This window comes from Ictidomys tridecemlineatus, chromosome 6, assembly GCF_052094955.1.
Source record: "Ictidomys tridecemlineatus isolate mIctTri1 chromosome 6, mIctTri1.hap1, whole genome shotgun sequence".
NCBI classification, from domain to species: Eukaryota; Metazoa; Chordata; class Mammalia; order Rodentia; family Sciuridae; genus Ictidomys; species Ictidomys tridecemlineatus.
The window spans coordinates 104,137,418-104,162,213 of NC_135482.1; the positions used below are offsets into that span (position 1 = coordinate 104,137,418).

The following is a 24,796-nucleotide window of genomic DNA, read 5'->3' on the forward strand; positions in this document are numbered from 1 at the left end:
GAGCAAGCTCTCTGGCTTCTGGGCATCTCTGCCCAACATGCTATGTTTACCACATATTTACTGCACAAGTTCTAAGTGCTGGGGTAGTCTGGACTCTGGTCCTGCTCGTGAGATGCTCTTCTCCTAACTGGGGATGTATGATGTGGTAGACACCAATCAGTGGACTGTAAATAGTAGGGGAACAATTAGGGGAGTGAAGGGCAGCAGATGTCCAGAGATCTGAGGGCATGAGTTTGGACTGACCTTGGAGCAGCTGTAGCCACAGGCCAGAGGGGGCCTTTGGGATTAGTAAGCCCTTTGTCTGCCTCCCAATTTCCATACCACTCAGCTTGAGCTAGCCCTGAGAATATTCCACCCAAGGGCAAGTGAAGTCACTCAATCTATTTTGCTGACAATTTCTTTGTGTCTCATGGGATATTTGACTGACTGATCCTCCAGAGACTGTAATCTCTTTAAGGCTTTGTCTTCCCCAATTCTGTCTGGGGTGGGTTGGATTCAGGCTTCTCCTAGTGGGTCAGTAGGTGTGTGTGTAAAAGCTGGGACTTGGGTGTGGGTTCGGAAGGATATACGTAATTGACATATAGTTAGGATGAACTCGCAGGTAAGAAACTTTTATCACAGAGCTAGTGAATTATTGCCATGAATCATTGCTTGGAGACAATGAAGCCAGAACTCCTGCTCATGACACAGGAGTCCCTTGTTTAGCTTCTGCTAAACATCTGTTACCTGAGTTCCCTACTTCTGGCCCCTTATGTGATCCAGCTGGTCTGCTCTGTGCCCTTGCCCCCCAACTAAAGTTTTAATTTTGGAACCCTTTTAGGTTTACATAAAATCTACAAAGATAGTATAGCACCCCCACCCACCCCCAATGTTAATGTGGCATATTGGCCAAAACTAAGAAATGAAAAGTTTTGAACAATGAACAAGTTTTATTTTATTTTTCATATAATTTTACAAGTTTTATTTACATAGAATTTTTATAAGATTTGTAATATGTGTATGTAATTCTGTAACCAAATAATAAATGCTTTCAAACATAGGGAAAAAAACTAAGAAATTGACATTGGTACCATCCTCTTAGCTAGACTTCATATTTCATTCATATTGTACAAGTTTTTCCACTAATTTTCTTGTTCTGCTCTAGAATTCAAGTTTCCACATTGCCTTTCATAGTTTGCATTGCATTTTGTTCTCTGAAGACACTGGGCTCATTTCCTGTCTCTCTGACTTTGACCCTGTCATTCTCTTTATCTGCAGTAACTTTCCTGTTTTTAGCCAACTCCCATTCTTCCTTCAGCAACTCCTCTCTTGGATAAGGGACAATGTTGGGAACTTGGTAGGATTAGAATTTGAGGTTCTGATGTCAACCCTATTAACTGATACTCCCATTTCCATATCCAAGATCTCATTTGGTTTTTATATACCTTACTTTTTGCAAATATGAGCAAATACTGTATTTCTAAGATTTTTGTCTCCATAGTGAAATACCTGAGCAAAGTAACTTTATAAAGAGAAGAGGTTTACTTACCTCACAGTTTTAGAGGTTGCTTGTCCAAATAAGAACTTGATATGGAGAGATTGTCCTGAATTATCTATGTGAGCCCAATCTAACCCCTTGGAGCCTTAAAATTGGAGAATCTTTCCTGGTTGTGGTTGGAAGGAGATGTGACCAAGGGTCAAACAGACATGACTCAAAGTGCTGTCTTTGTAAATGGAGGAAGGGCCACCAGCCAAGATATTTGGTAGCCCATAGAAACTGGAAAAGGAGAAAATGGATTTTCTCCTAGAGCTTTCAGAAGGAAAGCAAACCCTATACACACCTGATCTTAGAGTGAGACCCATGTGTCACTTTTGACTTGCCAAAGTAAAACATAAACAACAAATATTTGTTAAATTTACAATAATCTTTTATAGCAACAATAAAAAATTATACTATATCTTGGAGATATTTCCTCATTACTACAGATATTGCAGCAGTGTTAGTTCCTCATGGTTATACACAGGATATGGAGACTGACAGATCTGGGCTTGAATCCAGTCCCAGCCACACACTAGTTGAGCAATTCTGGACAATTTGTTACCCGTCTGAGCCTGCCTCCTCATCTGCAAAAGGGACTAATAAAAGACCTGCTTCACAGGGTTGCTCTGAGGATTAAGTCACATTGTGCATACTAAACATTTAGCACAGTGCCTGGCACATAGTAAAGCTCAAGAAAGGGTGATTGTAAACACTATGATGAATTAGATTGTAATTATTATAACTAGAAACTTCCTCTGAGTTCCCCAAGTCTTATTGACCTCTCTTTGGACTCCTTATAGACTCAGGAGACAGCCCATAAATCAGCCCTTGGTTTCTGCACCAGACCCCTCTCTTATCTTGAATGCTGGATTCCCTTTGCCTGCAGGACCCTGTTTCCCTAGGCAGTGGCCAGTGGGACTCTGTTTCAGTTGTCTTGGGGATGGTATTTAGGATGACATGTCGCCTGAGTGATTGCTCCATGAATAGGCGCTGGCTGTGACTGTTGTCACTTTTTCTGAAGTTGAGCTTTCTTCCTTTCCACACCAGGGTCATGTCACGGGTACAGCTGGACCCTGGCAGGTTCCCACGCTGCTCCCTTTGGCATAGACTCTTGGATATCTTAAGGGTCCCTCTGGATGTCCCCATTAGGCAACTTTTGCACTAGGTCAACCTTGCCCCCATAACCCTGAGGCAGGCCTTTCTGCTAGTGGGGAGTTCTGGTTATCAGAAAAGTTGTCCTCCTTCACCAGAACCCCTGTCCACATCCTGCCCTCTGGATCCACATGGAACCAGTGTTGCCTGGAGAAAGAGATGTGGGAGTCTGTCCCAGCTCTGCCAATTCCTTTCTGGGTGGCTCCTGGTTATGTGAGTTTTTTTTTTTAATTCTTTTTTTAGTTGTAGATGGACACAATACTTTTATTTTATTTATTTTTACATGGTGCTGAGGATGGAACCCAGTGCCCAACACATGCTAGGCAAATGCTCTACCCCTGAGCTTATAACCCCAGCCCATGTGAGTCTTTTTTGAACTCTGTTTTAATAATCTGTTAAAAAGAAAGGAAAACACTTACCTTTCAGAATGGCTCTGGAAGGCATTTCCTGTGTAGTAGCTGCCTATTTGGGCTGCATCCCTCCCCTCCTCCTCTAGGCCACACCTTGGGTTCCTCAACAGCTCCTGGGGAGGATTATTGGAGCCATCTCTGAAACTCCAGGGGTGCAGTACACAGACCCGGCCCAGGCTCTCCAGTGGAGCTGGCTTCATCTGCCTGGAATCTTACTTCTGCTTCTTACCAGCTTTGCTGTCAGTTCTTCTCTTCCCTGCCCAATATCAAGCTTTGCCCTCCCTTCTCTGGCCTGGCAGCAGCTCAGGCCTTTCTATTCCCACCACACAAAACCCCATAGACTCTAATGCTCTTGTGGATATAGAAATACCACCTTATTTTTAGCTTTGGCCCTGGTCCATCTCATGGCGCCCTCCCTATATGAACTTGGCGAGCTCTGCAAGTTGTTTTCTCAAATCCTTAGAGCCACAGGAACCTCTCTGTCCACAACATTTACATACGCTCTACCCACATCGCTCTCCCCACCAGTTACCCCTGTTGCCTCTGTAACTTGCATGACCGGCTTGTATACGTCTGTTTCCACCACAAACACTCTAGAAAGTATGGCCTCATTTATTGTACCCACTCCCTGTCCCTCCCTCCATCTGAGGAGCTTTCCCTGGAAAAATCAGGCTGAAGGGAACAAGGGAAGATAGAGGAAAGGAGCTGTTATTTACTTCTTGGCTGTGAGGCCAGCTGGGAAGGTGTGCTGTCAAAAAGCAGTCAACCCAGAGATGACCACACTTGCCCTCTCAATGTAAACTCAAAGAGGAACAAGCAAATAAGCAACCCACTTTGGGACAAAGCATCTTAAACCAACCCTGAGAGAGTAAACTTGGGTTTCTAAGTAGAGATCTGTGTGTTTCCCCAGACGGGGTGCATTCATTTCTCTTGAAGCTAGCTGGGACTTAAGGCCAGCTCGGTTCCAAGTGTCTTAGCATGAAATCCACTGTCTACAGAGTTCTTTCTGGGGATTACTCTACTTCTAATCCTAAACTGGAAGTTTCTTGAGGCATGGACATTTTGTTCTCATTCCTTTCTCTCTCTCTCTCTCTCTCTTCTCTTGATCTAACCCAGGGCCTCATGTGTGCTGGGCAAGTAATCTGCACTGAGCTAACTCCCAGATCCTCATTCCTTTTTTTATTTACAATTTCTTAGGGTAAAACTCAGACTCCTTAGGGGGTACAATTCGATGGTTCACCTCCCACCCACCCTGCTTCCCAAAATGCCTGCTCTGGACTCTACACACCCATCCAGCCCAAGCACTTGCTCTTCCCTCTGCTTGAATTCTTCTTCCCCAGGATCCACAAGGCCATTTCCTTTGTTTCTTCCAGACTTCTGCTCCAATGTACCCTTGTCAGGGATGGCTTCTCCATTTTCATGTGACCCATCCCAGCACACCCCCAGGCTTTTCCTTCCCTCTTTTGCTCTGATCCCTCTGATCTCCCCTATTATTGCTGGATGCAGTATACATTTCAGTTTTTTCTCTGTGTATCTCCTTGCACTTAGACGTGAACTTCATGGATCAGGGGTTCTTCTTTTTGTTTGCTATTTTATCTCCATGGCCTATGCCATAGTGTATATTAATTCTTATTTGTGGAACACAGGAAGTGAGTGCTCAGTGTGAGCAGATGGAAACATGACTTGCAGAGGAAGCCTCCCAATCCAGGCAGTGGGGCTCCTGGGTCAGTGAGCATGTTCAGGAGAGGGTGGAGGTGTCCTTCTGCAGATGTCCCTCTGTGTATCAGCCAGGAAGGACACACAGAGCCTGTAGGGAGGGCTGGCATGGGGACTCTCCAGGAGGCTGTGTTAGGTCTGGCCAGGGGTGATGGGTCCCTGGCTCATCTGCCAGTGGTTCCTGCCTTTCCCTTCCTGTGTGGTGAGTCAGCCACACCCCTGGGGAAATGTGCCAGGGAAATGGCCCCTGCCAGGAGTGCAGGAGGGCTAAGGTCAACAAAACAAGAACTTGCTTGTGCACTCCTCCCAAGCTGCCCACCAGAATGCCTGCTACAGGGTGAAATGTGTCCCCTTAAATCATGCATTGAGGTCCTAACTCCTGTGCCTCAGACTATGAATTCAGTTGGAACTAGCGTTGTTGCACATGTAATTGGCTAAGTTAAAATGAGGTTATACTGGAATGGGGTGGGTCTCTAATGCCATGATTGGTGTCCTTATACAAAGAAACCAAGTGAACATGGATTAAAGTTGAAAGCATCATGCTGAGTGAAATAAACCAAAGATCAAAAGGACAAATATCATGTTCGTCCACTTATTAGGCACCTAGAATAGTCAAATTCATAGAGATAGAGTATAAGAGTGGTGACCAGGGGCTGCGGTATGGGAGGGTGTTGAGGAATTATTTTTAGTGGATACAGAGTTTCAGTTTGGGATGATGAAAAGATTCTGGAGATCATGAATATACTTAATGCCACTGAATTGTATAATTAAAATTGGTTAAAATGATAATGTTCTTTGTTACATATTTTTAACTAATTAATTAATTTGGTTTTATTAGGTATAAATGACAGCAGAATGCATTTTGATTCATTGTACACCATTGCAGCACAACTTTTCATTTCTCTGGTTGTACACAATGTAGTGTCACACCATACGTGCAGGCATACATGTACCTAGGGTAATGATGTCCATCTCATTCCACCATCTTTCCTCCCTCATACCTGGTTTCCTCTCCACCTTCCCTTTTGCTCCAAGTTCCTCCATTTTTTTCCATCCTCCACCTCATTGTGGTTTAATATTCACTTATCGGAGAGAACATTTGGCCTTTGTTTTTTGGGGATTGGCTTACTTTGCTTAGTATAATATTCTCCAACTCCATCCGTTTACCTGCAAATGCCATGATTTTATTCTTTTAATGCTGAGTAATATTTCACTGTGTGTGTATACCACAGTTGTAACACAAAAACTCATGGGAGGAGAAAGAATACAAAGAGAGAGGCTGTGGCTGAGGAGAGCATCTACCGGCCAAAGAACGCCAAAGATGGCCTGGCCTGCAAAGCACCAGCAGGGCAGAGAGGCCCAGAGCAGACTCTTCTCAGCATCAGGACGGAGCCCTGCCCACACCTTGATCTCTGCCTTCTGCTCTCTAGAACTGTGAGACAATAGATTGCTGTTTAAACTACTCAGTCTATGGAGTTTTGTTACTGCTGCCCCAGACAACGAACACAATGGCTCTCTGTGGCTCTAGTGTTTCCTGTCGAGGTCCCCTGACTCCTGACATTGAGGCTGGATCAGTGACAGGGGAGCTGGTTGTGACGACTGTCTTTCTGTTTTTGGCTTACGCCCCTCCCTCCGTTTGTTCTTTGCTGCTCCGGCCTCCCTTGTCTCCTCTGTTCCCTGGTTACTAGTTCCATGTCTGTATTTCCCTCTTGACTTGTAAATCCGGGAAGCCAGGGCCTCCTGTGCTCATTGGCTGCTGTCTCCTCAGGCCTGCATAAGTGTATTGGAACATTGGATACAAATGTATAAATGAACAAATCCATGAATCAAGGGGGCAAGGAAAGGGTCTCTTTTCCCTGGGCCTCATCAAGGATGTTTTGACAAAATATCTGTATTTAAACTAGGCAGAGGCAGTATCCCCCTCCCTGGGTGACCACGTCAGCTGCGCAGGCAGAGCAGTGTGGCCTCTCCAGGGCAAGGATGCTGTTGCTGCAGACAGTCTGGCTGGGCTGCCTCAGGCAACCCTAGTGCTGTGGAGTCAGGGCCAGAGGCCTGGGGTAAAGCCTTTCCCCCAGGTTTGCTGAACTCACACAATAGAAAGGCCAAGGAGAAAGGCTTCCATATTATGTTAGACAGAACCTGGAATTAGATGGAAGAAAAGAACACCCTTGCTCTCAGAAGCAAGCTCAAGTTCTAGAGCAGCATATACCAGGGCATGCAGTAGAGCCAATCCCAGATCTTGGGGACCTCACAGTCTGACATGGAGGCAGACCAGTAAATGACCCCAGAACAAGGCCAGTGCTGCTCTGGTGAGGCCAGCTGTGGGAGCAGGGGAGATACTTTGAGAATGGGACTTGCTGAGGGCTGAATGAGGGAGGCCTTGAAGGATGAACAGGAGTTTGACAGAAGCAGGGGAGGGGTGGGGAATGGGGAAAGTATAACAGAAACCAAATAGCACCGGGCAAGAAGGGAAGATGGGAAAGGTTGATGTAGGTCTGGGGTAGCTGGGGGTGAGACAGGAGGTGACTAAAGGGGATAAAGTCCTAGAGAGGGTATGGCTAGTTAGTGAAGCCCCTGATATACGCTGCTCTAGAACTTGAGCTTGCTTCTGAGAGCAAGGGTGTGCTGGCTATTCTGTGTGCTCCCCTCACCCTCAAACCATCCATTCTCTATCCTTCTCTCAACTTCTCTGTAGACTGCTTTAGTGGGCTGCCTTGCTCACTGGTTGGAGGAGAGAAAGTCTGGGATGTTTATCTCCTGATTGCCTTGCCACTTTTCTGGCAGTAGCTGTATTCCTCTGTGGTCATGGCTCCTGCCAGGTACCCCTCCAGGGTGGAGGAGCACCCTGGCTCCAACTCTGCCTCTGGTCAAACCGTCTAGGCATTGGTGGCAAAGTCTTCCAGCTGTGGCTCATTCCTGGTGCTTCACCACCCCTGGGTGGTTCACTTACCCATGCCCACTCCCTGCAGATCCCCTGTGTCAGACTCCCTTTAGCAAACCCCTTTGTATGTTGCCTCTGTTTCTCTGTGAAACCCTGCTTGGTGCAGTAGGGGTGTGGCTTAGGCAGTATTTGGTGGGGGAAATGGTCTTGGGGATGAGCAGATGAGTGGGGGAGACTTGGCAGGCAGGGAGGCTAGTTAAGACCTGTGAAAAGTCCAGGTGAACAATGGAAGAGTAGCAATTGGGATGGAGAGAAGGGGCCAGAGCTGAGAGGCACTTCTGAGTTAGAGTGGTTCAGCTTTGGGGACTTATTGGGTAGATGGGGAGGTGGGCAGAGAAGGAGGGAGCCCTCAGTTTCCACTTAGAAGTCAGAGAGCATCATTCTCAATTGCTGTATGATGGACCATAGAATCTGATATTTCTAATTCAAATTCAGGACTATGAGGTTTTACTTGCTGTCTCCCATCCTAATACGTTTGTTGCCCCTTTCTCGAATGCCAAGAATTTCAGTTCTAAAGTATACCAGGAATAATAGAATCAATACACTGTCCCTGACTTAGTTTAGGTCTACATAGGATTTTTGGACTGCACAGTGATATGAGAGTGATATGCATTCAGAAGAAACCACACTTCAGATTTTGAATTTTGTTTTTTTCCTAAGCCAGGGATACATGGTGCAATGCTTTCTCCAGATGCTGTGCAGCTGTAGCGATTGTGAGGGGGAACACTAGGGACTCTACAGTGCACTGTGTTGCTGCAGGTTGGGGTTATAAAATGCCTTTTCCATTTACGATATTTTCAAGTCATAATAGGTTTATCTGAAGGTGATGCTGTTGTAAGCAGGGGAACATCCATGTCCTTATTTGCTTTCTCCCACGTTACATACACAGCTGTCTCAGAATGATCATACCAGCATTATCTTATGATATGATTACTCACAATACTTACAAATTTAACTGCATTTCCTTTGGTCCTTAGAATGTATAGTCAATTTCATACATTAGGGCCTCTTGGAATAGTTCTTCTCCCGGTAGTCATGCCATACTAATGTAGGCTTACTTGTTTTATTTTGAATTTTCATAACTTGCTCTGTAAAATAAGATATTTTATAAAGCCAAGGGTTTAGTTCAGAGGCAGAGCACTCCTCTAGCATGACTGAGGCTGAGGCCAAGCACCCCAAAAATATACACATGTCTTTATTTATATGAGATAGTTATTGTTCCAAAGTCAAATCTACAAAATAAAGTATTAATAAATTTGCCAAAGAGTTAGGTTCATTTAGGTTCTATCTTGGTGTCCCCTCTGCTTTACTATCTCCATTAAGTTTATTATATTTATTTATTATTTATATTAAGTTTATTATATTTATACTTAATGTAAAATATTTGTATTATTTTTAATCTCCTGTTTCTTTGATAAATGGAAGCATTCTGCTCATACTTCTCTCTATCTTGCCTTTTCCACTTAATATTCCCTGGAGATAACTCCACAGTAGTTTATAAAGATGACCTCATTCTTCATTTCTTCACTAGGTACATAGTTTTCTATTGTTTAGTTTATTCAACCAGTCCCTCACCATGGATATTGCATTATTGCCTACAAACAAATAATCGTTTCTTGTACATATGTTTTTCTGTCTCTTTTAATCTGTGGGGATAAATTCCTAGATAAGTTCTGGATCAAAGGTTAAATGCATATGTAGTGTTGCTAAACATTGCCAAATTTCTATAAGGTTGTACCATTCTGTGTTTCCTTCAGCACTATTATAGAGGGCCTATTTCTCTGTAGCTGAATGAGTACACTGTCAAACTTTTGGATTTTTGACAATCTAAAGAGTATCTTAGTGTAGTTTGAATTTGTATTTCTCTTAATGTAAGCAAAATTGAGCATTTTTTTCATAAGAACAATTTTCATTTGTTTTTCTGTCACTTGCCTATTTTGCCAGCCACCCTCCCTTGATAGGGTTGTTGGTTCTTTCCTTTATTTATGGAAGTTCCTCAATAGTAGGTAGAATGACCCTTCTCTACAGTATTGGAACATTCACAAATATTTTCCCCATTATCTCTTTTGCCTTTCTAAGTTCTGTGTGGTGTCTTTCACTAAGCATTATGTATATTGCAGTTAAATTTAACAACATTTTCTTACTCCTAGGTTACAAAGGAATTTACCCAGGTTTTTCTCAAGTCCTTACTTGATCTCTTCATCTTTAGGTATTTAGATTAATCATCCACTTGGAATTTATCCTGATGTACGATGTGAGGAATGGATCCAATTTTATTTTATTTTTCTCAAATGGCTCTCCAAGTATTGGGCTCTGAGGTTGTGCTTTAGATACTAATGGAGTGAAATTGTTGTCCAATTAGGGTAAGTTCAGGGAATCATCAACAAGACTACTGACTCCCAGTGAGGCAGATTACAGTGTGTGTGTTAGTCAGCTTTGTGACCCTGTGACTAAAATACCAGACAAAAACAACTTAGAGGATGGAAAGTTTATTTGGGCTCACGGTTCAGAGGTATAGTCCACATTAGCTGACTCCATTGCTTTGGGGCAGAGGTGAGGCAGAACACCACGGCCGAAGAGTGCAGCAGAGGAGGGCTGCCCACCTCATGGTGGCAGGGAAGCTGAGAGAAGGGGAAGGGGGCAGGGAAGATGCACCCATCCTGGGCATGCCCCAGGGACCTACCTCCAGCCACACCCCCTGCCTGTAGTTACCACCCAGTCAGTCCATATAAATTAGGATGGACTGATTGGGTTGTAGCTCTCACAAACCAATCATTTTACCTCTGAGCCTTCCTACATTAATATAGGAAGTTTAGGAGACTCCTCATATCCAAACCATAACGCCATATTTTAAGTCATTTTAACATATCTTATTATGATTTATTTCAGGCAGCCCAATTAGTTTTTATTCATTTTTTTTCCTGGTAAATAAAGCAGTGAATGAAAAAAAATTATTTATCTGCAGGGCTGGAGATCAAACCAGGGCCTTGTGCATGCTATCCTATTGCTCGACCACTGAGTGACACTCCCAGCCCCTGAAAAAATATAATTTAAGCTATTATACTACCGTGCATGGCTGCAGCGGACATGGCTGCAGTGTGCCAGTGAGGCCATCCAGCATCTGTTCACCTTGGTTTAAACAGTGCCCCAGATTTCCTTTAAGAACCTAGTTGGCCGTACTCTAGCCCGTGTAGTTTGGGCCCAGCTCTCTGAATTGTCCCCAATCGGTCAGAGCCATTGTCTGTTTTAAGGCCACAGTGGTGAGTTCAGGGAAGGGCTTGTGCTTTAACTAGAGCTCAGAAGATCTGGAAGCAGGACTCTTTCTCCGTGGTCTTGAACCTGGAGTATGAAGTGAGGTTTAGCAACACTACATATGCATTTACCTCCTTGAAATGGAGGTATCCTAGCTGGAACCACTGTCTCCATTTTGTCATCACATGTAACCAGAGAAGTCACTTACTCAGGGGAGGACGTCAAAGCTGAGCCACGTCTTTTGGATGTATGAACCCTAGTCAGGTTGCACCGGAAGGTAGCCCAGTCCCACTCTTGAACTTCTTGGTTATGTATGTGATGATTTATTTGGTTTCTGTTTTTTTTTTTCTTCCTCTTACAGTTGAGAGAGTACAAATAAAACATTAGTCATCATTTTCCTTATTTTTTTTTGTTTGTTTTTTTAGACAGTACCTCAGGTGGAGAGGGAAATGGGATTTAGTCAGAGTATCACAGTGCGCCTATTTAGGCTGGTTCCTTCCATCCTGGAGGCCTGGTGGGTAAAATAGTGTCAATCACACTGCCTGTCACAAAGCAAAAGCAGGAGAGAGAAAGTCCTCTTCACATTACCCACTCTTGAGGGCAGGGACGGTGAGGTTTTGTTTTCTGTTTGTGTGCACCACATAGGCTATTAAACGGCCTCACCCATAGCAGGTGCTTGTGTAGTGAGCTAATCTGAACTAAACTGAATGCTTTTCACACTCATTCTTTCCATTCCACAGTGAAGAAAGTGGGGTCACAGAGAAGAAGGATCAAACCACAGGCCAAGAGCAGGCCCAGGCATTCTGTCCCCAGCCTCACAATGACTCCAACAGGCAAGCTCCATCCCTCCGGGATGATGAAAAGACACTGGAGTGGGAAGCTGGTCCAAGGACTGGGTTTGTCACTACCCTGATGGGTGGACTTTAGGCAAATCATGTCAGCCTTCTGGGCCTTAGGCCTCAGTCTCCTTGTCATTCACACAGATCCCATCCTCACTTATGAGTGTCAGTGGGTTCCATCTGTAAGTAATATGAAGTGTACAAAATTCCTTATGGGAGCATCTGCTGCAAAGTTCAGGTAGATTCAAAGTTGCAAGGTTACCTTGCAAGTCCCATTTGGAGGTGCTGGATGAATAATGAAACTGTGGTTTTGGGGCATCCATGTAGTTTACTTTGATGTTCTCAGGATGCACAATATTTCAGACAGAAGCTCTTTCTCCTGGTGACCGAGGAGGAAGCTGAGGCCTTGAGAAGTTGAGTGACTTGCTTAAGGTCATCCAGCTAATTAGAGACCTGGGCTGATTTCACACCCAGGTTTTATGACTTCTGGTTCAGGCCTCTCACAGGCCCCAGCGCCACCTGTCAGGAGAGCCAGCACCCCTCAGAGATGGCGCATGGACGATGCTCCATAAATGCGGAGGAGCTGGCTTCAGAGGAGCCAGGCTGTCCTGGGCTAGTTGCTGGCCTGTTCACCCCAAAATGTTCTTGCTATGGCCTGGCTGCTGGAGGCGCTGGAGGCCCAGGTTTCCCAGAACTTTGTTGGTGCTTCTGGTGTTCCTGGTGGAGGTGGGGTGCTTTAGCAAGATTTGGTGACCTCTTGTGCAGTGAGGGGAGGTGGCAGACATGCTGTCTTTCGCGGGGCTGTGAGTAGCCCTTCCGGGCATTGTGCTCCCAGTGTGCCCCGGTCATGAACACAGAGACCAGGATGCTCTGTAGTAATCACAGCAACACCCTGTGCTTCCTCCAGCATTCCGGGAGGCTCCTGTGTATGGCCTCTTCCAGGAGTTTCCCAGATGCCCCCTCCCTCCCCTTCCTCCTGGGCTCCATCCTCTTTAGGAGGAGGTCGCCCTTCCTATGTGACGTGTGGGCTTTGGAGGGCCTTGGCCACAGTCCTATCCCATGAAGAGCAGCCCTCCTCCCAGACGTTCTTCTCTCTTGGTCAGTCACAGCTAATATTTTCTGATTTAGGCATTGCACTACAAGCTTCATATATATATTTTTTTCTCAATAGTTCCATGACTTAGCAGCGATCGTCATTACTCCCTCCCCATTAATATCAAGGAAACGAAGCTTAGAGTGTTCAATGACTCACCCAAGGGCTCTTCAACAGGAAGTGGCAGAGCCGGGTCTCACATCTCAAGAGTCTTTGTATTTAATTTGATTTAATTTTAGGTAGTGGGGCTGGAACCCAGGGGTCCTCTAGCACTGAGTTATACTACCAATCCTTTTTAGTTTTCATTTTGAAACAGAATCTTGCTAAGTCACTGAGGCTGGCCACAGACCTGTGATCTTCCTGCCTCAGTGCCGGGGGAGGGAGAGTCTGTATTCCTGATCCCTCTGCCACACTGCCTTATGTAAGCTGTGTGTTTTGTGTTTTGTGCTTTGAAGGTGGGTAAGAACGGAACATTTGAGTCTTTTAAAAAATACTTTTTTAAATTTTAGAACAATCCGGTTTGTGGAATTATGGTACGGGATTGCTGTATACTCCATGCCTATGTTCCCTGTTATTAACATCTTACATACATGTGGCACATATGTCAGTGTTACTGTATCAATATTGATATATCATTATTAACTGAATTCCATACTTTATTTGGATTTTTAAACTTACTTGTTTGCTTTACAGAATGTCTCTTTTTGTTGCAGGATCCCACAACATTATTACTTAGTTATAATTTCTTCTTAGTCTCCTTTTGTCTGTGACAATTTCTCAGACTTCCTTGTATGTGGGGACTTTGACGGTTTTGAGGATACTGACTAGGAATTTTGTGTTTCCTGTTTTTGTAATGAGTAGACTGGGTTGATGTGGCTTTGAGGGATGGCCACAGAGCCAAAGTGCCACTCTCATCACATTGTGGGGAGGGTAGCTACCATCAACGTGATTTATACCTGCTGATGTTGACCTTGGCCACCTGGCTGAGGCAGGGCTTGTTGGTCTCCTTACTATCAAGTTAACCCCTCATTCTTTGATGTACTCAAGAATCATTTTTTGAGAAATAAGAGGAGAAGACATTGTCCGTTTTCCTAGAAGCAGGAAGAGAGGGCACAGGGTGGAGCAGGGTGATGCAGGTGTCCTGCCCCCCCGCCCAACAAATTTACATTTAGCCATGAAGGAGAAGCTGGTGGCCTTTGTGGCCCTTGATGCAGGAGAAAATCTTCTGCTAGGGTTGTGGTGAGAACAGCCAGAGACAGGAGATCCAACTAGGAATTTGCTGGAGAAACATGCAAGAGGATCCTCCCCTCTAGACTTGCATGTCATTTCTAAGAACTTCATCTCCCAATAAAGTGGTGCTATAATCTGACCCAGCTAGAGTAGAAGGAGACACATGCTTTCCAACTTGAAACTCCTATTTCTATGTCACTACTGGACCACTTTGCCTGCTCGTTCAATATAAATTCATACATGTGATGAATCCAAAAATTATTTTGTGGATTAGCACCATTAGATGGAATTATACTTTGGGGTTAAAAGGGTTAATTTTGCAATGTAACTATTTAAAGTGGACCACATTTTATAAAATGTATGTCCTGGTAATCTCAAAAACCGGAAGTGGCTTGGAACCCCTCATGTGATCTCTGAGACACCTTCCTCTCTCAAGCACCAAGAGGCAGGTAAGGATGACTGAGGGCCCGAGAGATTTGATGGGACCAGAGCTAACCCGATTTTTATGGTTGTTACATGCCTACCCTTCTCTGTTCCAGAGCGTGAGCTAACATGTGAGCTTCAGAATTTGGATAATTGATCCAAGAGGAGAGGCCCTGCTACGGCCAGACTTTGGTCCCCATGCTGGGAAAATAAAGAAATGCTTTGGTTTGAGGTGGCTCCTTAGAGACCTCCTGTCTGTGAAAGGATGAAAATGCCCCTAGGATACGAGCAACACAGCAGGTCCACCCATCAGTCTGTTGAAAAGAGCAAAGTTCTAGGGGAATGAAGTCTGGAGTCAGAAGTGTGTGTGTATTGGTGTGTTGGCCCTGAAAGGGGCAATGGAAGGGCGGGTGCCTAGGACCTGCTTGTGAGCCTTCATGGGTTTGCAGAAAGCTGTTCTGGTGACATTATAACTCTTATAGTGGTGTGACCTCGGATGAGTCACCCCCATGAGTCAGTTTCCCCCGTTCTCTGTGACATGTAGACAGACAGTCAGAATGGGGCCCTTTTGCTTGTCCCTCTACCATCTGCACTGTTCCCCTCCACCACAACCACTGCTGCCAGCAGCCACCAGCCACCAGCGCTGCCCACACGTGGCTCTCTAGGATGCTTTGGGCCAAAGGCTTGATGTGGATTATATCTAATTTAATTCCCACAGCCCCAGGGATGTTACTGTCTTCACTTTGTAGGTGGGAAAATTGAGCCTCACAGAGGTTAAATGACACCCTGCATGTCCTGGGCCAGGTATGGGTGGGTGTTAGACCTGTGTCCTGCCTGTTCTGCTTCCTTCTTGCTTAGCAGGACTTCAATAGATCAATCTGGATTAGACAACTTTTTCTGCAATGGTTATTATTTTAGTCTTAATGGGTCACATATGGTCTTTCTTCCTTCTTTTCTTTTCCTTACATCCTTTAAAGATGTAAAAAACAAAACAAAACAAAACAACATTTTTAGCTAGTGAGATGTACCAGCAAGTTACAGGCCATGGTTTACTGACCCTTGATAGTAGGCAAATGAAAAATGCAAATTACTCTAGGATGTCTCATCTTCTCAGAGTTCAGATGGATCTGCAACCTATTTAAAAAAACGCAGGGCTGGAAGGATGGCAGAGTTAGCTGCCTGGTCCAGGTAGATGCTGGCTTTACCAAGGGCTTCATGCAATGTGGATACCATGACCCTCTGTCACACTGTTCTGATGAGCAGTCCTTCTTTTCACACCTGCCCCTCCATTGGCCAGCCTTCCCTCTGTGGGGTGTCCCTGGGGTCCTGGCTTCTCCACCCTCTCACCATCGCAGTCTCTTTCCTTTCTCCTAGGACTTCTCTTCTCAATGGAGTGAGCCAGTCCCAGCTGGGGCCCCTGGCTAAGCAGCAGAGGAAGCTGAGAGAGTCCACCCTAAGCTCCTCGTACCGGGTCCTTTGTGTCAGGCTGCCTTGGTGGCCAGAGTAGAAGGTGCTGAGACAGAATGAGAAGGGCTGGGAGCTCTGCCCACAGCCAGAGGAAGGAACCCGGTCTCTAGCAGAAAGCTAGAAAACCTCTTTGTTCTTAGGGCACCTCAGAATTAAGGAAGTTTGGGAAAGGAAGCCTTGTGTAAATATAGGGGCTCTGTGTGTGCGTGAAGCAGGAAGGGAGAGTGCAATGTGTGCCTGTCACTTATGGCCAGCACCATTGCACCTGTGGAGGCAGCGTGGAGAGAGCTGGGGACCCATCCTCAGCAATATAAAAAGTAGTAAAACCAGGCTGAAAACTGGTCTGAGTTCTGACACCATCACTGACCAGCCCATGTCCAGGTCCTGAACCTCTGGGACAGTCAGTTTCCTCATCTATGAAATGGAAACAGCAATATCTGTCTCAGCAGGTTGTTGGCCTTTACGCAGTGCTTACTATACATCAGGTGCTATTCTGAGGGCTCTCTGTATACAGTTGATTGATCCTTATTGCTCATGGATTCTGTATCTGCAAACTCACCTTTTTGATAAAATCCAGTGTACTATCAACTTCGATACTCATGGTGCTTCCAAGATCATTCTCAAACATGTGCAGAGCAGAGGGAATTAGAGTTTCAGGATGTGCACATTCCAGCTAAGGTCCAGCCAGGTGACCCTCTGTCTTCTTGTCTCAGTTCAGATTGTAAACAAGTGTTCTTTGCAAGGTCTGTTTGGTACCATGTTGTGTGTGTGTGTGTGTGTGTGTGTGTGTGTGTGTGTGTGTGTGTGTGAGAGAGAGAGAGAGAGAGAGAGAGAGAGAGAGAGAGAGAGAATCCTGGGGATTGAACCAGAGCCTCATGCATGCTAGGCAAGTATTCTACCACTGAGCTACATTTCCAGCACTTTTTATTTTATTTTGAGACAAGGTCTCACTAAGTTGTCCAGGCTGCCTTGAATTTGTGATCCTCCTGTCTCGGCCACCCATGTAGCTGGGATTAGAGGCATGAACCACCACATCTGGCTTCTTTTTGGGTGATTTTACTGTTTAAAACAGTCCGAAGTATTGTGTTGATGTGTTGTCTAGGGCATAAAGTGAGAAGTGGGGAGTGCAGTGTGTGCAAGAAAGTGCAAGAAAGTTGTGATGTGCCTTGTGAAGAAAATTTGCATGAGATAAGCATTGTTCAGGCATGAATGATAGTACTGTTGACTGTGAATTTAAAGTTAATGAATCAATAATATATATTAAGTATGGTGTCTTTAAACAGAAACACACATTAAAACAAAGATATTCATCACTGTTGTTGAAAGTGTTGTAACTCGAGACTCACAGGAACCTAAACTGTGTATCCCATTAGGAACTGGATCAGAATTCACTAATTCATTGTTTACAGCAATTTCATAGAACATAATCATTGGGAATGAGAATCAACTGTATTAACTCATGTTATCATCACAACAACCATGCTAGATAAGTGCCTTGCTGTCGTTATCATTTAATTTTACTGATGAGAAAAGTAGGCACAGAACGATTGCTAAGGTTTTCTCAGGTCACACAGTCATAGGTGACAGAGCTGGAATCAGAGCCAGGCAGTGGGGCCTCAGAAGGCTCCCTTAGCTGCCACATTGTTTTTGAATTAGCTAAAGCAACATGCAGAAAGCTTTAGAGCAGCAATCTTGAACACTGAGCAAGGCTCTGCCGTGCAGGGCCTGTGGCCACAGTATTGGGCAGTCTGGAAATCTCTTCCTCTTTGATGGTTGAAGGACCTGTGATCTCACCAGCTCTTCCAAGCCTGCTTTGCACTGTTGGAGGGCCCTGGTCTTCAGGTTGGGAGGAGGGGAAATTGGAAGAGATGAGCGGCAGGGGGTGCTGCTGGGGTGAGAGATGCTGAGGGCCTAGATGGTGTCCAGGGGAAGTCTGAGGCACAATGTGGCTGTCATTTCTCTTGGTTAAACCAACATGTTTAGCACTGTCTCCTCACCAGCTGTGGGCTGGCTGCAGGGAATAAAATTGTCTTGATCTTTTTTGCAGATGTGGAGCTGAAGTTTGGATGTTATGACACTTTGGGGCTCACAAAGGACAGATCTCACAAGGACTGATATTAAGAATACTTCACAGATGTATGGAGCAGACACAAGCCAGTCACCACAGAAGCTTCTGTAAACAAGGAGGCCACCTGCGCCAGGGATGGTGTGCACATCAGCCCGGTCCCAGGATTTGTCCTGGCTTTTCAGTCTTGCCTCCTCTGCCTCTGTGTCACACACAGATGTGCAGGGCTGGAGTGGATTTTCTCCTTCAGCGAGAATGATGGGATTGTCTGCGTTCTGTAAAGGTATACCCGTCTTTAGCTGCCATCTTTCCTGATATTCTCTAGTGGTGGTGTTGTGAGTGGTAGGGATCACCCCTCCTTCACAGCACAGTAATTATCCACTTAGTGCCCTGCTGGTGAGGGGTGAGAGCAAGGGATCTGGAGAGAAGGCCTGAGTTCAAATCCCAGCTGTTCATCAGTCTGTGACCCTGTACAGATCTTCCCACCATTCTAAGCCCTGGTTTTCTTAGGTAAAATCTGACCAAACTACCTAGCCCATGGGGTATTGGGAACATTAAGCATAATTATGTGGATGATTGTGCTTCATGTGCTTAAAAATTCTTCATATAAAATGAAAGGCATTAGGCTGGGCCTTATCCTGAGGGGATCACATAGAGAGAAGGAAAGTGGCATTTAGGGCAGGTGGATCTGCTTTGTGGCAGAGCTGCCAGATGCCCCCGACATTCTCTTGCCCTTCTTCCATTGTCATGGAATTTTAGTTGGGGGCTTGGTTTTATTTCCCAGGTTCCTTTATAGTCAAGTGGCCAAATGGTCAAGTTTTAGCCAATGGGACGTGAGCAGAAGTGGTGGGTGCAACTCCTTGGCATGTCCTTAAAGGGCAGAGGCACCTTCCTTCTCTTCCCTGACTCAACCCTGTGACTTTCTCCTCCTTTCTTCTTCCTTCAGGCCACCGAGAGCACATGCATGATGATCTGAGACCGTGCAATACAGCAGCGTGCCCCCCTCCCAATGCCAGAGCAAGATCAGATATTGCTGGGTCTCTGCCACGCATGTGCCACTGTGGTAGCAGCTCCGGCCCACTTACGTGCAGAGAGCTTCACGAAGGGATTATTGGGGGCTCCTGTTACATCAGTTAAATGTGTAGCTTAACAACTGGGTTTGGAGACGGCTTGATCTCCAAAGTCCATGTATCAGAAGTGTGGTCCTCAGTGTGGACATATAGAGAAGTGGTGGGACCTTTAAGAGCTGGGGCAGTGTGGACGGAGGTTAGGTCACTGAGGGTGCGGCTCTCAGAAGAGACATATGTCGTTCTTGTGGGTCCCCAGTTAGTTTCTGAGAGAGGAATCATGAAATAACAAGCCTAGCCCCTCTGGCTTCCTGTGTCTCTATGTGAGCTCTCCCTCCTGCACACGTTTGCACTGGGATGTGGTCCATCATGATGGGATGCAGCCAAGGGGACTCTCACCAGAGGCTGAACCAATGAACTACACTGAGATTCCATCTCCCTCCAGTCAGAATGGCAACTGTCAAGAAGACAAGTGACAGTCAATGTTGGTGAGGATGAGGGGGGGAAGGAACACTCAGACGTTGCTGGCAGGACTGCAAATTGGAGCCACCACTCTGGAAGGCAGTAAGGAGATTCCTCAAAATCTAGGCATGGAACCACCATCTGACCCAGTAATCCCACTCCTTGTCATATATCCAAAGGGTTTAAAATCATGATACTACAGTGACACAGCAATGTTTATAGCAGCACAATTCACAATAGCTAAGCTATGGAACCAAGCTCAGTGTCCTTCAACAGATGAACAGATAATAAAATATGATATGTGATATGTGATTCATATATATATATATATATACACACACACACACACACACACACAATGGAGTATTACTCAGCCATAAATAAGAATGATTTTATGACACTTTCCAGTAAATGGATGGATCTTCGGACTCTCACACTAAGTTAAATAAGCCAATCCCAGAAAACCCAAGGTTGAACGTGGAAGCTAAATCACAATAAAGGGGGAAGGGATAGAAGAGAAGAAGTTCATTAGATTAGACAAAGAAAGGGAGGGGGGACAGGAATAGGAAGAATAAATCTAACATAATTTTCACATATATGAAAATACTAAGTTAATCCCACCATCATGCCTATCCACAGAATGGGGCCCTAATTAGAATAAGATATATTCCATGCTTATATAATTTTATCACAATGGATTCTACTGTCATGTATAACTAAGAAGAATCAAAAAATAAAAAATAAAGTAAAGCCATCTGATCTTAGACTTTTAGCTTCCAAAAAACTGAGAACTCAAAAAACCTCTTTTTTTTTTAAATAAAGTATCCAACCTCAGGTATTTTGCACAACAGTGGAAAACTGACTAATACACTAACTCAACACTGAACTAAAAGTGGTAAACTGCTTCTCAACTGTCTAGTTGCTAATGCTTTGCTTTTGTGCAAGAAGAGAAGAGGGAGCTGGAAGGTGTGGAGGGTAGGTAGGTAAGTCATCAGAACTTGTTGGATCAGTCCCCAAGATTTCCTGGGAAAGGCCAGACTTAGAAATATCAATGGCATAAATATTCTTATTCCACACACCCTTCTTCCCTCTCTCCTATCCTCTCTTGGTGAATGTGGGCCAGGCCTAGTAACTACTCTTTGTTCCTGGAAATACAGTGAGAAAGAACAAGATTCAGCTCCTGCATGAAAGCTTGTTATAAGACAGACTCATGATACATAGGGCTTGAACTCCGAGTCCTCCTTGACACTTCTCTTTCTTTCATGCGGCATGAAGATTCATCAGACAGCTGGGCATGGTGGCATGCACCTGTAGTCCCAGCTACACAGGAGGCCCTTCACCACTCTGTAGTACTAACCTTTCCCCATCCCAGGTCCATGCCACCTGCCCCATGACTTGTGTCCCCTTTGCCCTTCCTCAGTCTCTTCCTAGGGATCATCACCATCTGTTTGACTTGCTCCCTCTGCTCAGTGTGAGCTCTCCGAGTCGGTGGTTGGGCAGCCCGGATTTCCATTGCCTACAACAGCGCCAGGGTGCCTGCAGTTGGGGTGCAGGGGACATTGGTAGGATGATGACGGGGAGAGTGGGTGACTTGCTGGAACCAGGTGCAGAAGCACAGCTGTTTCTGCCTCAGGGTCTGAGACCTGACCCACAGGTCTGCTCAGATGGCCCACCAGGCCCACCAGGCCATGGCTCTGACTTCAGTTTTGATGCGTTTGGATTGGTGACACCTGAGCAGGCTGGAGGGATGGAAGTTTCCATTAATTGTGGAACTTTGCCTCGGGTGGTCCGAGGAGTAAGAGTGGTTAGAGGGAGCAACAGGGCTAGAGAGAAGGTTCTAGTGGCAGGAGAAGGGCCGAAGAGTGGGAGGAGGAGTGGCGGTGTGGGTTCCGGCTGCTGCTTTGTCCAGACCTGGCTGTTTGTTTACTCAACCAGTAGCTCGGCGTTGGGCTTTTCTTGCTGAATAGTTCTTGCTGAACTCTAGAGGAGTACATGAATCAGTACTGGCTGCCAGATGCAGGAACCAAAACCATATACAGGAAATGTTGAGGTGGGAGGGAGGGAGCCTGCCAGCTCTGGGCTTCCCCTGCCTGGGGCCCCCAGGAGCACACACCAGCTCTTTCGTTCATTCCCAGCTCCTGTAGGAAGTGGAGTGAGCCATCCAATGCTCTCCTGCAGATGATCTTGGTTCTTCACAGCATTCATTCATTTCCTCGGTTGGCAAGCATTTAGTAAGGGACAGTATGCCACCCTTGAGGTAGGTATACAGAACATCCTAGTGTGGCAAAATCTGAATTCGAAGTTCACAGCCTCCCTCTTCTGTACTCTTTCCTCTTACTCTTAAAACTTTTCCCCAAATAGCCCTGTGCCTTAGACCAATGCTTTTTATGCTCATAGAGGTGGTGTGCTGGTAAATGTTTAACAAGTGGCTCTCTGAAAGAAAAAGAAGAAAGAAACCAAATACCCTGATCTATTGTGTTGGCCAATTTCCATTGTAAAATGCTCTCACCATGGCACATTTCATGCCATCGCTGTGATGTCACTGAGTGCAAAACTAGGAATAGTGGCACACTGTTATATATTTTTCCCCACTTACAGATCCAGTAGTTTATGTGTACAACCTCAAGAATATAAGAGTAAATTGTAAAATAATAAGTAATGAGTTTTGAATATAACTTATTTACTTATGAGTATATATATATATATACTTGATTTATTTATTCTTTTGTGGTTCTGAGGAAGGAATCTAGGGCCTTGTGTATGCAAGGCAGATGTTCTACCACTGAGCTACATTCCCAGCCCCGGTAAATATACTATAATATTTAAGGATGTCTATATTTTTCAAGGGACTTGTGTAACCTGCAGCTCTCACAAGCCAGGATGATCTGGCTCTGGGATATCACTGCTTGAGACCTTGTCAGAAACACAGAATCATGGACTCCATTCGGACCTACTGAATGAGAATTTGAATTTTAACATTTTGAACGGTACTCTCAGGCAATTCGGTGCTAGAGGTGACCACTGTGTATGATTTTGTCCTCATCTTTTTCAGGTCTCTTCTACAATGGAGAGACATGTATTTTGCTGTCTTTTTTTTTTTTTTTTTTTTAACAAAAATAAGGTCACATGTGAATGTTTTGCAAGAGTTTGTTTTGTTTTAACTTAATAATATGTCTGATATCTTTCTATGATGGTCTACAGAAGTCTAGCTATTTTTAATGTCTCCACAGTGCTTTAGGGCATGAGTAAGTCATGATTTTTTTAAAAAATCATCTCTCTAAATGGTCATATAGTTTTTTCCCTTCTTCTTCAAGGAACCTCATCATTTAAGAAAATTTCCTCCAACTTTCTCTCAATTCTTTAATCAAAATCTACCTTTATAAAATTCTGAAAATTAGAGACTGGGTCAGTGGCAGAGCACTTGCCTAGCACTGTGAGGCACTGGGTTCGATTCTCAGCAGCACCACATAAAAATCAATCCGTAAATTATTCTATCTACATTAAAACATTTTTAAAAATTCTGAAAATTAACTTATATTAAATGGTTTGTGGCTGACAATAATAGTTTACAGTGATCTCCTTCTTCCCCAGATTTAAAAATTTCATTAAAATTTAACAATATTTATTGAGAGTCAGCTGGATTATAGTTCTGAGGAAGCTGATAGGGAATATAAAGGAGTTAGGCCTGACCTTAAAATGCTTGCAGCTCAAGGAAATACACTCTGTGAACAATCATTCAATCATATAATGAGCAACTTTAGTGCTGTAAAAGCAACAGAGAAAGGAGGGAAGAAAATGTTTAGAAAGGGGAGCCACTGGTGGTATTAGAGGTATTAACATCTAGTGGGAGTGCCCACCAGGCCACGGTCCTCATTGCACCATAAGATAGATAAAACAATATGGCAACCTCAGGTTCTTAGCTGCTAGAGGTGGGGTTGGATCAGGGGAGAGTCCCAGAGGCCAGGAGTGTTTTTACTTGGTGGAGTGGATATCCTTTTCTTCACAACCAACTCAAACTGATATTTTTCTCCATATCTTTTATTCCCTCCCCTCTCCAGCTCATCTTTGGCTCTTCTATCTTCTGGAAGCCTCATCCCAAAGATGACAGCAGGTCTACTTGGTTCCTGTCCAAGGCTGCAGCCAGATCTGGGAGGACTGGCTGGTCCCTGTTCTTCTTCTCTGGTGGGAACCTGATTGGGTTCAGGCTGGGACCTGTTCCAGGGCTGGCTGCAGCCCTGTGTGTCTCCTGGATGGCTGCCCTGCTGTGACACATCACCGGCACGTCTTCCTTCTGGACTTCTTGCTTGCCACCAGTCAGTTCATGAACTCTGCATCTCCATCACTGGAGTATGTTGATGGGCAGGCCACTGCCCTTTTCTACTTCCCAGCGGACAGAAAGACCTCCTACCCTTTGGTTTGATTCACATTTACTGCTTACCAGTCCAGGATTCCAGCTGACTCTAGCATCCCAGGATAAATGTGGCTGGAAATTGACTGCTTCAGGAGCCAAATCTGTCACTTATAACTTTAGGAGTTACCTCTTCTTAAGCATTACTAAATGGGGCCTATTCTTTTAAGGGGGGAATAATTCTTTTAGATTTTTATGTTAGTCTGGGGGTGAAGTAGAGTGCCTGTCTAGCATGTAACAGGCCCTGGCACCCCCAAACCAAAGTATAAAATGTTCAATGTAAAATATATGTTATGAAATATACAACACAATAAACATCTGTGAGCACAGAATTAAAGCAAGAATTAAAGCATTATCAATTTGGTTGCCTCTGCCTATGTCCTCCTTCCCTGTTCGTGTGCCTGCCTCCCCTGATAAGAGCCATTATCCTGAATTTCAAATCTTTGCTTCAAAAAAATAGCTTCATCACATATGCTTATATTCATTAACTTATCAGGTAGTTTTGCTTGCGTTTGAGCTTTATGGAAATGGTGTCATTGTATGTAGTTCTTTTTGTTGTTGTTATAAACAATATTCAATGCATGCTCTTGAATAGTCTCCTTGTGCCCATGTTGCTCCAGGAAGGAATGGAAAGAAAGGTAGTAGGGCATGTAAATGTTCGAGTTCACAAGGTAATTCCAAATGGGTTGAAAGTTATACCAATTTACAATCCACAGGCAGTACCTAAGAGTTTACCTTGACACACGTTCAAA

General features: G+C 44.7%; 1 long non-coding RNA gene across 5 annotated transcripts in view; it reads left to right on the plus strand.

Annotated features, from left to right (window-relative positions):
• The window catches only part of LOC120888372 (uncharacterized), a 33,947-nt gene extending 9,548 nt beyond the window's left edge, over positions 1-24,399 (plus strand). For all 5 annotated transcript variants that reach the window (XR_013423164.1, XR_013423162.1, XR_013423163.1 and 2 more), the window contains 4 exons: positions 18,090-18,390; positions 19,054-21,198; positions 21,772-21,893; positions 23,695-24,399. This is a non-coding gene — a long non-coding RNA (uncharacterized LOC120888372). The remainder of the gene's footprint in view (positions 1-18,089; positions 18,391-19,053; positions 21,199-21,771; positions 21,894-23,694) is intronic.
• Positions 24,400-24,796: the final 397 nt, after the last annotated feature.